The sequence below is a fragment of the Sipha flava genome, unplaced genomic scaffold, assembly GCF_003268045.1.
Source record: "Sipha flava isolate LNK unplaced genomic scaffold, YSA_version1 87_pilon_pilon, whole genome shotgun sequence".
NCBI classification, from domain to species: domain Eukaryota; kingdom Metazoa; phylum Arthropoda; class Insecta; order Hemiptera; family Aphididae; genus Sipha; species Sipha flava.
This window is the reverse complement of record NW_020273629.1, coordinates 737,793-752,268: the sequence shown is the minus strand read 5'-3', so window position 1 is coordinate 752,268 and position 14,476 is coordinate 737,793. Positions and strand designations below refer to the sequence as shown.

Here is a 14,476-nt window from a genome sequence, read left to right as displayed (position 1 = left end):
ATTAATATTGGTTACCTTGTAAGGTTATAACTGCTCGAAAAATTAAAATAATAAATAAATATAAATATGGATGATGGATTTATGCGCAATGGATCTTGTTGTAACTTGCATGGCGCTTTGTAAGGATATAAAAAATAAGATTACCAATCAACTGGGCGAGACCATAAGGTCGGACCACCGTTTGGGTTTTAAAAAAATAACACGTTAGGTACTCAATGAAGTCGTATTTTTCGAAATAAATGAAATTGAAAATGATATGTAGATAAAATCTTGAGTCGTTGTGTTGCTTCAATACCTCACGATATTTGATCACATGCCATATAGGATGATCTTTGAGAAGACCGTTGCCCGTACCTTATAATAATAATATTATATAATACTAAAGGTTTTTGAAATGAAATTAGTTAAAATTTCGTGAGTCCGTCGAAGACGAAACACACAAGAAACAGAAAATTAGATAATGTCGAATTAAATGCGAATTTATTGAAAAAAAATAATTTAATTTACTATGAGGCAAAAAAATCAAAAAACCTCATTTGAAAAAGAAAAGAAACCGAAAAAAATATATTGAGCAAAAAAAAATGACACCTACGCTTTTCAAATAATGCGATGAATGCCTTCGGCTATCTATCAACCGTCCAGTAGCTAAAGTACGCCCAGATAGCAATTGTGTGATAATAATAATATAATATTATTATTATTTCAGTAAATAGATAATATTATATAAAAAATGTTTTTAAGTATATTATAATATAATTGTTATATTTTTTCCGTATTTAATTATTAATAATATTATAATATATTTTATGTATGGTAATAATAATAATAATAATAATAATAATAATAATAATAAAGTTATTATAATATAATTATTATAATATTTTTGATAAAATTAGTTAATAATAATATTTGAATGTTTTCAACCTACGGTATTATATTAATACTATTTAATTATAATTAAGTATGGGTAGGGACGGCGTGAGGGAAGAGTAATAGGGGCAGTTGCCCAGGGCCCCGCGCCTTAAATTATAATTAAGGCCCCGCTGTTCTGATTTAATTGAACTTAAAATATTTTATTAATAGAAATTATAAGACTCAACATTTATTTTGCCCAGGGCCTCGCAAACTCTAGCACAGTTATTGAGTAAGGGTATATATAAAGTGTATGTAATACGTCGCTTTTAAAATACAGATTAGGCATAATAATAAATATTACTACGCATAAAGATGAATAAGAGTGTACCTAGCTATTTATAGGTACATTAATTCTAAAAATTTTTGTCAAATGTGTATGAATAAGTGTATAATCAGTAACCATTAATCAGCATTTATAATTTATGTTGGCACTTGGTGTACGTGCGGGCTCGTCGCGAGTCACTCGTCTCTCCAAGTTACAATACGTAGTACGTACCCTATTGTTGTTATTTTATAAATAAATATATTTCCAGTAACGGGCTCTTATCATACGGGATCGTCGCACGTCTATCGTCTTTCCAACTCACAATACGTACCCTACCAATGGTTTTTACCTATTATTCTATAAATAAATATATTTCAGTAACGGGCTTTTAATTCTTATAAACATTTTGTGGATGTATTTGTAATTCTGATGCCGCTGTTTGTAGTGTGCCTGTGTCAATTTGTCAAGTCACACTTGAATACTTGATTGTGTTAGCCAATTTGACATCGCCGTCGCTATATTATTATACTTATTGAAGTGTACAGTGTAGTATGTGCACGTAATATTTTAAAATTCTTAGTCGTCTTTGACACTATAGTATTATACTTATACTAGTATTATAGTTTTGTGTTTCAACTTGATCGAGATCTAAGGTAAGCTATAATATAAAATATTCGTTTTGCATGCGTGTTACTAAAATATTTTAAATTTTTGTATAACCACACGAAGATAATAGTGTGCAACTAATTATTATATGTATTTGTATACAAGGCCGTATCTAGACACTTTTCGGGAGGAGTCCAAAACATATATCATATAATTGTATATTATAATTTTATTGGATTTAGATTTTAACTTTTCATATTTGGATAAAAATAAGACGGACAAAGATTTAACCTTGGTAAATTATAGGTACTTAAGTAAAATCCAAATATCCAATATAGTATCATACTAGTGTGACTTGCTCGATATAAAACCATGAGTAATAAGTTATAACAATTCTTTACCATAATCATTATATCAATACGGTATATTGTACCGTGCTGAATATGACTGCACATCTTCCACAGTAAGGAGGCCACTTTTAAATCTAAATTCCTGGCCTTAAAATCTGTTTATCAGACTCCACATCAACATTATAAAACTAAGTGGTTGTATTACTGTATTAGTTTACATTTTTTGGCTGTAGTTAAATGTAATAAGAGTAATATTTACCTATTTCTAGAATATGTTATTATTAAATGATAAATTATAGGCAATTATAATCTAGTTATTCACTGTTCAATTATTGTTTTTTATTACCTACCTAAAATAAAAATAATGCATTTTTTGGGCTCATTGTACTTACCTATTTCTTATTTTTACAGTTTTTTAATTAACTATTAGGTACCTATTTGTAATGACTAATAACTATTTTATTACTGTATATCTTTGATGTTCAATGATAGTATCTATTCTATATAAATAACAATTAGTTGAAAGATGTTTGAATTCTAAAACCTTAAAATTGTAAAATTGTATTATTAATTATTCCTAAAAGCAATGTTATAAAATAGGTTTATAAAAAAATGTTTAAACTTCAGATAAGTTCTCGTTCCAAGAGAAGAAAAATTAAAGAAGAGATAGATACTTTTAATTTGGATACTGCTCCAGAACCCTACAGTCGTTTAAGTATATAATATAGGTTATCATATAATTAATAATAATATGTACCTAAGTATTTTCTGATTAATTTTATTTTTACTATTTTTACTTAGGTATTTCATCATTAGATTTAGAGTCTCAACCAGTAGATAGTTTAGTTATAAAAATTCCAATAACAAACAGTTGTCATCATAATGTGGAATTTGTGAAAAATAGACAACATACTTTTAGTTCAGATATTGAAGAAAATCCTATTAGGCCTGAGATATTTGATAAACAACAGTATTCAAATATATCAATTGATGACATAGAGCTAAATAATTATTCATTTGAGTCAGAATTAGTACAGTGGGCTTTACATAATAACATAACTCATACTGCTTTCAATGGAGTTTTAACTATTTTAAAAAAACACAAATGTTTTTCTTGTTTGCCAAAAGACGCTAGAACATTGTTTAAATCAAAATCTGTCAAATGCAATAGCATTAAAAAAGTCAATCCTGGTACATACTATCATTTTAGTATTGAAAATGGTATTATACGCCATTTTTTAGATAGTTCTTCAAATGAAGAAATTAAACTAGTTGTAGGTATTGATGGATTACCTATTTCTAAGAGCAATTCTACTCAATTTTGGCCAATATTGGCATACATACGTTCAACTTCGAATCATGTTTTTCTTATTGGAGTTTATTGTGGGACACAAAAACCTATTGACAGCAATGAGTATCTAAAAGACTTTGTTGCTGAAGCTGAACAATTAATTTTAAATGGTATTTACATAAATGGCAAGTTTTATAAAGTAGTGCTGAATGTTGTTTATTGTGATGTTTCGGCAAAATCATTTATTTTAAAAATTAAAGGACAATGGATTTTATTTATGTACACGTTGCAAAATTGAAGGGGAATATATTAAAAACCGGTTGTGCTTTCCTTATTCTGAACCATCTAACCAACCATTTGAAAGAACACATCATGATTATGTTCAACGAGCTCAAATTAGTCATCATGTGTTTTCTAATAATTCCTGTTTTGTAGAAATACCCAGATTTGATATTGTTAAAGGTTTTTCGTTAGATTATATGCACTTGGTCTGTTTGGGTGTAGTCAAAAAATTTCTAATATTGTGGATGAAAGGCCCTTTAAATGTTTGTTTGCCATCATGGAAAATTAATCAATTATCTGAACTAATAATTAATTTAAAACCATTTTTTGTTTGCTAGTTTTCTGGAAAACCTAGAACATTAATTGAAGTAGCTCGTTGGAAAGCAACTGAGTTTAGGTCTTTTTTATTATATATTGGACCAATAGTATTAGATAAAGTGTTGAGTGATCACTATTTTAAAAACTTTAAAGCTTTAAGTGTAGCTATAACTATACTTTTAACACCAGGTCTTAGTGAATTTGTCCAATATGCAAGAAATATTTTAGAATATTTTGTAAAATCGTTTGAACAAATTTATGGACAACATTTGGTATCTAGTAATATTCATGGCTTAATCCATTTAGTTGACGATTATGAAAGATACGGACCATTAGATTTATGTAGTGCATTTCCATTTGAAAACTATATGAAGGTACTAAAGACAATGCTGAGAATGCCAGACAAGCCATTACAACAAATTATAAATAGATATCATGAAGGAAGTAATTTAGTTATCCGACCTACTAAGACAAAACCAAAAACCTATATTACGTTAGGGTCTCATAATAGAGGGCCTTTAGTAGATAATATCATAATTAATCCACAATATACAACATTAGTTAAAGGCAACTTCAAAATTAAAAGTAAAATTGATGCAGAGTCATATTTTTGTACCAATAATGATGATATTGTTAAGTTATTCAATATTGCTCATTTAAAAGAAACTGGAGAGGTTGTTTTAATAGGAAAGAAATTTATTCAAAAAAAATATTTTTACAATCAACCAATTCGATCATCTTTCCTGAATATAAATGAAGTCCAACAATTATCGGATGATTTTGATTACTGGCACATTAATGATATTAAAAATAAAATTATGATATTTCCGAGAAACAGTAATCTTATTGCTATTCCTTTACTACACACAGTATTATAATTGTAAAATTTTAATTTTAATTTTTTTTTTTTTTGTTTATTATTAAGTATAACTTCTTTTAATTAATAGGATGATATCTTATCTTATACAAATTATTTAAAAAATTTATTTTTATTAAATTAGGTAAAAAATTTTTCTATAATAATTTGAACTTCAAACAATAATAATTACTAATTATTAATTAAGTTTTAAAAATAATAATTATTAATATATTGTAGAAATTATAAAATCTGAGATTAATAAATGTGTATTATGGGGATAATATTCATCCAAAACTAAATAAAGAAAAACTGAAAGGTAATTATTTTATTGACTAACTATGTAATAACTTTCATTCTTATCAATTAAAAATAAAATAAAATAATACTGATTAGAAAAAAAAATTACATTAATTATCAATTTTTGTAACATGCTGTTTATGTACCTATGTATATCTAGCATATTAAAATTGTTTATTAATTTAAATTAACTTTTAGTTTAATTAGCCAATAAAAATGTGGAGCATAATCAGTTTTGATTTAAAAAATTTTGTAGAAGTTGTTCCTTCACACTGGATGAAAAATAACATGTGCGCCTGGCCAAAAAAAGATGTTAAAAAGCATATACAACGTAGGACTATTCCAAATAAATTTGATTTTAATTATTTTAAATCAAGAATTTTGAAAAAAGGCATTTGTAAATATTTTATTAATGGGTAGTTTGTTTTAATTTTTTACTAATTATTTACTTAATAGGAACATTACATGAAGCTAGAGAAAAAGTTAAATTAGCAGAGGATACAAATGACCTATCTAATATTGAAAATTCAAAATAGAAGTACATATTTGTATTATATTATTACTAAGTTATTTTTATTTTATGCTACTATGTAGGATTAGTCTATTGTTGCGTGCCGTCGCTCAATCGTACTTGATAGTTAAGTTTTAAAGGATATACTATAACTATTTTTTTAAAAGCTATACATTTATGTTTTCCTTATTATAAATTAAAGAGATATTTAAGAAATATTTATTGTTTACTGGCTGCATTTTAATATAAATATCCATACAGTCTTGAAATGGTATGTTATAATAGCTATAATATGTTAACTGAAATGTACAGCAGGGAATAAGTATTAATAGAAGCTCATTGGCAACTGTTATCTCCATAGCCTAAGGTAATTGGCTTATGGAAAAGCTATAGGAAAAGCTTTATACAAAATTCATAAAAAGCTTTAGTCAAAATAATGCTATCATTTTGTAAGCAGAAAATGTAAAAAAATTTTATATTCAAATTTTTAGCTAAATGTTGGGTATAAAAAACGTAACATTAATATTATAAAACTTGTTGAATTATTATAATGTATTAATGAGAATGGAAAAACAATTGAAAAATCATTATTTTGGAATATTATAATGATATAGTTCTTAAATTGTTTTTATAATATCCTTCTACAAATATTATAATAATGATGGTATTGTGGCCAAAAAATATAATTATAATATTATTATCACACTTTTGTACTTAATTTATAATGAATTAATATTGCTTAAATAATATTACTCATTTCAAGTGAAATGTCATAATAACGTTATTATATTATGATTTTGTTACCTGGGTAACGTTTATAAATATTTATTATGTACATCCGTACGGCCTTATACCTATATCGAAAATATTAAATAAATCTGTGATAAAAAAAAAAATCCCAAGGAAGGGGGATCATCACGTCACCCCCCATAAATCCACTTCTTGCATAAGGGAACTATTATCAAACGTACCCCGCTGTCGGAGTCGTTAACGCGCGGTGGATCGAAAACGAGAGAAGAAAAATGTTATCGCGCATCCCACAAACCGGATTACGTGACTTTTGTTCGTTAACCCGATCCGTTGTGACCGTCGCGTGTGCCAGTGTTCATAAATTACGCGGGAAGAGTGCCCGTCCCTTATCACACGCAAAGTGTAAATAATAATCAATGTTGTGCGCATAACCATGCACGTTCCGTCGTGAGCGTGAACTCTTGATCCAAAAATGATGGTCGGCCGCGGGATTTCGATCGCGAAACGCGTTCCGAAGGGATCAATATTATTATTCTACCCCGTTACTCTTTTAGTTCATAAATTAACAAGTGATGATGTAATCAATTACCAAAAGTAGATAACAAGTGTTCATTGTAATTTTATCTTAAGTGGGTATTTGTGCAATACTTTTCAATACTTATAAAAATGACTTCAGTATTATTCTAATACATTTGATTTGACGTTTGATATAAATTAAAATTTTTATTTTTTTCAAGCTTTTCATTAACATTTTAAAACATTGTGAAACGTAGTTTCTGACGGTGACACTGCGGTATCGTATTTTAATTGAATTCACCTACAGCTTGTACGCGAAGAAAAAGTTCTTAATTCTTGTACAAGAACAATAATTATATTTTATTGATTTTATATTTAATTAAGTTTAATAATAACTTTTAATATTTTTTTATTTTTATTATATCATCATTCACGTAAGTTCTAACGTTACGAATTTATTGGCTTGTTCTACTAACGCCACATCGTCCGCATATATAAATTTTCTTGAAACAGTATCGGTTATGTCAGCTGTATACACAATAAAGAAAATTTAAGACAGTACAGATTCTTGCGGGAGCCCATTCTGGAGAAGTTTGTACCCGCTTACCTTACCGTTAAGTGATACACGGAGTTTCCTGTTTGATAGTTGATTTTCTAGTACTTTGATCGTTGTTCTACACTTTGTTATTTTTGTTAATTTTAATAGTATCCCTCTCTTCCATGCGGTGTTATACGCTGATGAGAGGTCTAGGAATACTATGCCGAAATTATCTTGGCATTGGAAACCATTTTCTATATGCGTTGCTAGTGCAAGGGTTTGGTCACAGCAATTTATATTTTCTTAAAACCAGCTTGTTCTGTTGGTAGGGTTACTTCCAGTAAAGGTTGTAATCGCGCTAAGATTAGTCTTTCAAAAAATTTGTACATTGTTGACAACAGGGATACTGGTCAATAGTTTTTAGGGTTGATAGCTTCTATATTTGGTTTCAAGATAGCTATCTCTTTCGTTTCTCGCCATATTTTTTGGGAGAGTATTCGTGTTTACTATTTTATTGACGAGTTATGGGATCCAGCTGATGCTCTGGGGTCCAAGATTTTTAGAAACTCTGGCAGGATTTTATTCGTTCCAGTTGCTTCTCCATTTTTTATATTTTTTAGAACGATATAGACTTCTTCATTGGATAAGTCAGGCATGAGTGCCAACTTATCTTCGCATTTCCTTAACTCCTCTGCAAGTTTGTTTTTATAATTTTTTTGTAAGGAATTTTGTTATTTTTTTCTTTACGTAGTTATTACGCATTTCAGGGTAGCCCTGAAAAGGGCTGTTTAAGTCGATAGAGCCAGGAGGTCCTAAGACGTTTAGCTGTCGGTTTGATACCGTTTCGTTTCGTGCCATTATCACATACATCCGCAGAATTATGTTCCTAATTGAATATTTCAGGTAATAATAACACTACTCACAGGGGAGACCATGGGAAGGTACGGCCATAACCCCCCCCCCCCCCTTTTGTATTATTCAAATGGTAAGATTATTATTTCAACCGTTATTTTTTCGTAATAAGTAATTTTAAAGGTATCTTAGATGATTACCTTCCAAACAATAATAATAATAATATAATCTTGGGTGCGATTTCAATATTGTTTTGGTTTGCAAATCCATGAATTGTACTAGGAAATATGGTATAAAAATCCTGAAATACAAATCATCTGGTTCAAGTTATTACCAATAATCATACAATCGTATTCTATAAATTGTATCTTAAATATGTATTACTACATACTATTAAAGTGCATAAGTGAACTTAACTGTTTTTATTGCATATTGTTTTGTAAAAATTTCACATTTTAATTTTTTTCATAATAGTTTAGCCCCATATAGTTTTTTGTTTATTTGAGATCAATAATATTTTAAAAAGTTGATTTATATAATTATTTTATATTACCAGTTAATTTTTTTTTTTTTTTGTACATTTTCAATACTTGAATATATGTTAATAATAATTTACAATACTCATTTAAACATTATACATCGTGTTTGTGTTAATAAAATGTGTTAAAATAACTATCAACTGTCAACAGAATATTATAAGCCATGTAATACGCTTTACGTGGTGATGAATTTTAAATACATTATTTGTTAATATCAAGAAATTCAAACACATATTATGGATAATTTTCTATTTTCCTGAGAAAACACGTTATAAAGTAATTTAATGTTTTATGTACAAAGTACAAATCAACACAGGACGATTTTCATGAATGTACATTACTATAATATTGTTACCAAATAGTTTTTTTGGAAAAATGGACACCAAGGTGTACCCTAAGTGTGCCTAATAACACCTGCATAGTTAAAAACGGCTCTGTGAATAACAGTCAATGATAATGTAAAAGACAAACTCATCTTTAGCATATTATTGCATACAACTGGAGTGGCCAAATTGCGGATCGCGAGTCGCATGCGACCCTTGCATATTCGTATGCGGCTCGCAATCTTATTTACAAAAACCAAAATATTTTAATTTTTTTGTATACATATACAGATTAATAAACAAAAAAAAATAATAATTAATATGAATAATAAATTAAAAAATTAAACATAAAATTAAATTTGTTTGCGTGGTATTTTTTTTTTGGTGTCTACTTTTTTAGTAAGCTTCTTAAGATATGGTTGAATTGATGTAAGAATAATTCTCTTAGTAATTCTGTGAGATAATCATGAGTCAAATTGAACGATATTTTAACTTAATTATTTATATATATATATGTTTATCGGCTATTAGCTATCTTTATTTTGTGGTATAAAAGTACAGATTAGATAATTTGACTCTTAAAATAATCTTATTAATACATGTGGCTCGCGTACATAGTCATGTTGGCCACCCCTGGTATACAACATATGACGTTTTAATTTACTGAGTAGAGATTCGCACCTCGTAAAAGCTTACATTTAAGAAATTTCGATTTTGACATTATATTATTGTACTTAACGATTAATACACTGAAAAACGTAGTCCGTTTACTATGTACTGCTAGTAAGAAGGATATATAGTGTTTTAAATCAAACGCCTACATGTCAAAATCAGATACGTACTTATAAATTCAAAACCATCAATCATTTGCGGTTATATTATATTTTATTTAATTGTACACGAACAAATATTCGATAACTACAAAATAATGTTTTTCATCTCACAGGTTAAGCTCCATTTGTTATATTTTTGGTAGATGGTTCATTTGTCATTCAATCTAACACAAAAAAGCAATTATGCCTAAAATGTACGAATAAGGTTTTATTTATTTTCTTGGTAAGCTAAGATATGTTTTCCTGTGTTTAAATCGTATTTATATGTAACATTCGAAACATATGACACTTTTTGACAAAGACTTTAGTTTATCAATTATGGTACACAAAAACTTATTAGGAAAAAATATAGTGTACCTAAATGTATACATGTATTTACCCAGTTAATATACCAAATAATAATGTACCGGTTACCTGCTAGAGTCATCAGTGAGGCTGTTATAAAATTCTTACGGCTATTCTTGTATTCTGGTTAAAGTGGTTTTTGTGCAGTTTTATTTTATACGTATAATTAATGTTATTTCTTCTTTCTCTCTCTCTCTCTCTCTCTTTCTATCTATCTTTTTATACATCTCTTCTTAGATGCAAATTCCAATTTGTTTGTTTTGCATAAACTTTGTCATGCTTGCATAATAGTTTTGTTATGCTTATCTTAACCGCATTGGTTAAGATAAATTGTAACTAAATATTGAGTTATAATATACAATCATTTTAAAACCAAATTCATCCTATTAAAAAATATCTGAACAAAAAAATGATGTATAATATAAAATAATTTAAATGTATGAAGCCGAATGAAATAATAATTAGTTAAACATGTGTGAAAATCTTTATGTATTTTTTCAACAATATTATAGATAAATTCTTAAGCGTACGCCCTACATTTCATTAATAATATTTAAATTTTGTACATTAATATTAATTTTAATTTGAATATGATTGACCAACATTTTATTCGTAAAATTTCAGATTATTTAACTTTATTTAATCTGAATACTTAACAGAAATATAAATTATCTAACGATAATTTGCAATTATTTTTTAAACAATTTTTTTTTTTTTGCATATGGCGATTTAAACAATAATATAAGAATATTTATTTTTAAAGGTAATATTGTTGTGTTCCGATTTTTGAATATTATTTTTTTGATATATTTTAGTAAATTTTTAATAATTTCTAACGATGTTCCATGAACTTAAAACTTCTATTCCAGATTCAAATTCTAACTAGGTATAGTTTTAAACAAATTATACTTACTCGATCTTCAATACCGCATTATTCAATTATTCTTTGGATGATATAATTAATATAAAAAGAACATAAATATCAAACTTTATTGTTATTATTTTTTATTTATGAAATTACTTTCGGTGGCCATTAGTTGGTATTTATATGTATGATTACAATGGATTAAAATTTATATTAATAAAATGTTTACCTATGGTGATAATAATTTACTGATTATAAATATTTTATTAACATACATGTACTGACTAAATAAGTGTATAAAAATTTATTCAAAGTTCTTTGTTCGACTATAAAAAAGTACTTACTCCTGTCTTAGTATTTACTGCTATGTAATAAGTATATATGTAATCGATTTTTCTCCTTTTTTTCCTTCACCTTTCTCCCAACTATTTGGATTCGGCAACCCTTGTTCTAAACCTACACTCATATCGATTTTCTACATCCCTTACGCTCATACCAACAGCCTTCATATCATTCTCAATCGTATCCAATCATGTATTTTTTGATCTTCCTCTCCCATTTTCCCATTCAAAGTTCATTTTCATAACCACTCTCATTGCTTTTGTTTCCTCTCTCCTCATCACATACCTAAACCATCTCAGTCTATATTCTCTCATATTGTCCACTTTCAACGCTATACCAATACTACCTCTCATATATTCGTTCTTTATTCTATCTTCGCTTATAAACTCATCCATTTAAGCATTCTTATTTCCAAAACACTCATACTCAGTTCTGTTCTTTTATCAACCACCTAACACTCTGAACTATATAGTTTAGTTGGTCTCACTAGACTCCTGTAAAATCTTTACCTTTTAGCCTCATTGAAATTCTGAAATTCTCTTATCAAATAAAACGCCCGACGCTTCTCTCCGTTTTATCAAAAGTACTTTATCACTTAATATGTAAACCAAAGGCGAATCCAGACCAAGATTACGGGGATGGACGATTTTTAATGGACACACATGATATAGATATTTATATAGATAAAATTAAAAATATTAATTTTGATATAGGTTATTTATTTAAATAAAAAAAGGCTTAAAAAAAAATATATAGGAATAATAATAATAATTTTTTTTTAGTTATACCATTATGAGTCATAACAATAGAGTTTATAATTACAAATTTGTTGATTATGGAGGTACCGAACGATTTTTATATTGGTCATTATCAGTTATCACGTTTCGGAAACACCAACAAACACAAAACTTGATTACGAATATTTAACATCAGGGCTGCATATTATGACAGGACGGGCCGTAAGTTGAAGACCCCTGATGTAGATTATGGATCCAAATTGTGAGTGTTTGGTTAGAATTAATTTTCTTCCACTTCAAGTTAAATATGATTTGTTGCCAAAAAATATTAAATTGTTAATAATAACGACAGCAATATTATTTCAAAACGTATTTATTATTCTATTACTATAAACGTAGTCATTCGAGTATATCTTAAAATTTAATAGTATTTTATTAAAATAACGAAGTACAGAATATCTTATTAATTTAGTATTCATTTGAAAAATAAAATAATTTTATTGTATCAAATAGTTTCATAGATCATGGTTTCTATGTGAATAAAAATATGTACCTGTATTTTATTTTTCTTGGTTCATTATAGTTATAAATATAATAGTAAAAAAAAAAATCTTGAAAATGTAATATTTATAATAACATAAGTTACGTTTTTTTAAAGCTCCTCGTCAACACGAAAATGGTCGCCAAGCAACATATAAATATAATATAATTGTTTTAATATCAAATATCAATAGAGACGATAGTTATGGATAAAAAATTAAAAAAAAAAATCACACGATAAACACAATTAATCAACTATATAATTACGTAAATATTTTTATATATTTATGGTGTTATTTTATTGAAAAAAAAGTTAAAATGTTAAAATGAACGCTAAAATTTATAGAAGTCGTTATCAGACTAAGTGTACATATATATATATATATATATATATATATATATACATGAACATTAAATCACATAGTAAAAAACGTCTTTATAGTACAACAAATATCGACTTTTTTTTTTTTTAAACTCGAATTATGATTACGAAAAATGTATAAATAACCAACTAATAATAACATAATTTCATTTTCGAAAATTCTCCTTTTCATAACAGATTTAATGTTTGTTTTTAATCTTATGAACTTTATCATTATGTATCATGAGTTATTATCTGAAATTAATATTTAAATTCCATGTCAAAATACACGTAATTCAGATTTATTTTTAGTTAATCATTATATAACTAATACTGATACAAATTATTTTTTTCTCTAATTCATTAATTCTAACTAATACAATTTGTTTACACTTGGATATCTTGGTTCTTTCTTGTAATTGTTTAAAAACAAAAACAATGATTTCATTAAAATATATTATTCATTAATCAACAAAAAAATAAAAATATAGGTATAGAAAATGTTTAACATTTTTTTTTTTATATATTTTTATTATTATTATTATTATTTTTTTAATTGTTTAGTATTAGTTTGATTCTATTTTAAGTATATACTTTGTAAAATAATTAGTAAAATTAGTAAAATAATAAATAAATAGTTCATAATAACAAAATATTATAATAACATTTCTAATTTTTTTTAAACTTTTCTACTCGCGAAATAATTTTTCAAACGTGGATTGATTAATATGCATTAAGCATGATGTTCTATAAACCATTTGTGTTATTTTTTACACAAAAATATCGTGAAAATCAGTTCTATTAAGCAAATTCATTCAATATAATCATCATTAAATTACATTTTTATACTATTAGATTAAAAATAAATTATAGAATACAGTGAAGAAATAACTTACTATTTGTCACTTTTCTTGATTATTTTATGCTATTGTAACTTGTCGAACGATATAAAAACATTGAAATATAAATCAATTATTTTTGTTCATTTTCACATAAGCACTAAATTATTTTCTTTGCTTCCAAAATAATGTAGTTGTGAAAAACTAAAGAACATTATTTCAGTTCACTTATATTGATTTAAATAATGAGTGATATCTCAAATTACAACAAAACTGTTAAATCAATAGAAAACGAATTTGTGATATTTTCTCTGAATATTTTTATTAAAATCTGTCCATAAAATAAAATAGCAAATATTCTTTTCATGTTTTAAATTGGTTTCATAAATTGGTAATTCATAA

The 14,476-nt window shown here is 26.7% G+C and overlaps 1 protein-coding gene across 3 annotated transcripts in view; it reads left to right on the top strand.

Annotated features, from left to right (window-relative positions):
* LOC112693451 (alkaline phosphatase-like) overlaps positions 1-14,476 on the top strand; it is a 326,574-nt gene that overhangs the window by 157,424 nt on the left and 154,674 nt on the right. The window lies entirely within an intron of this gene.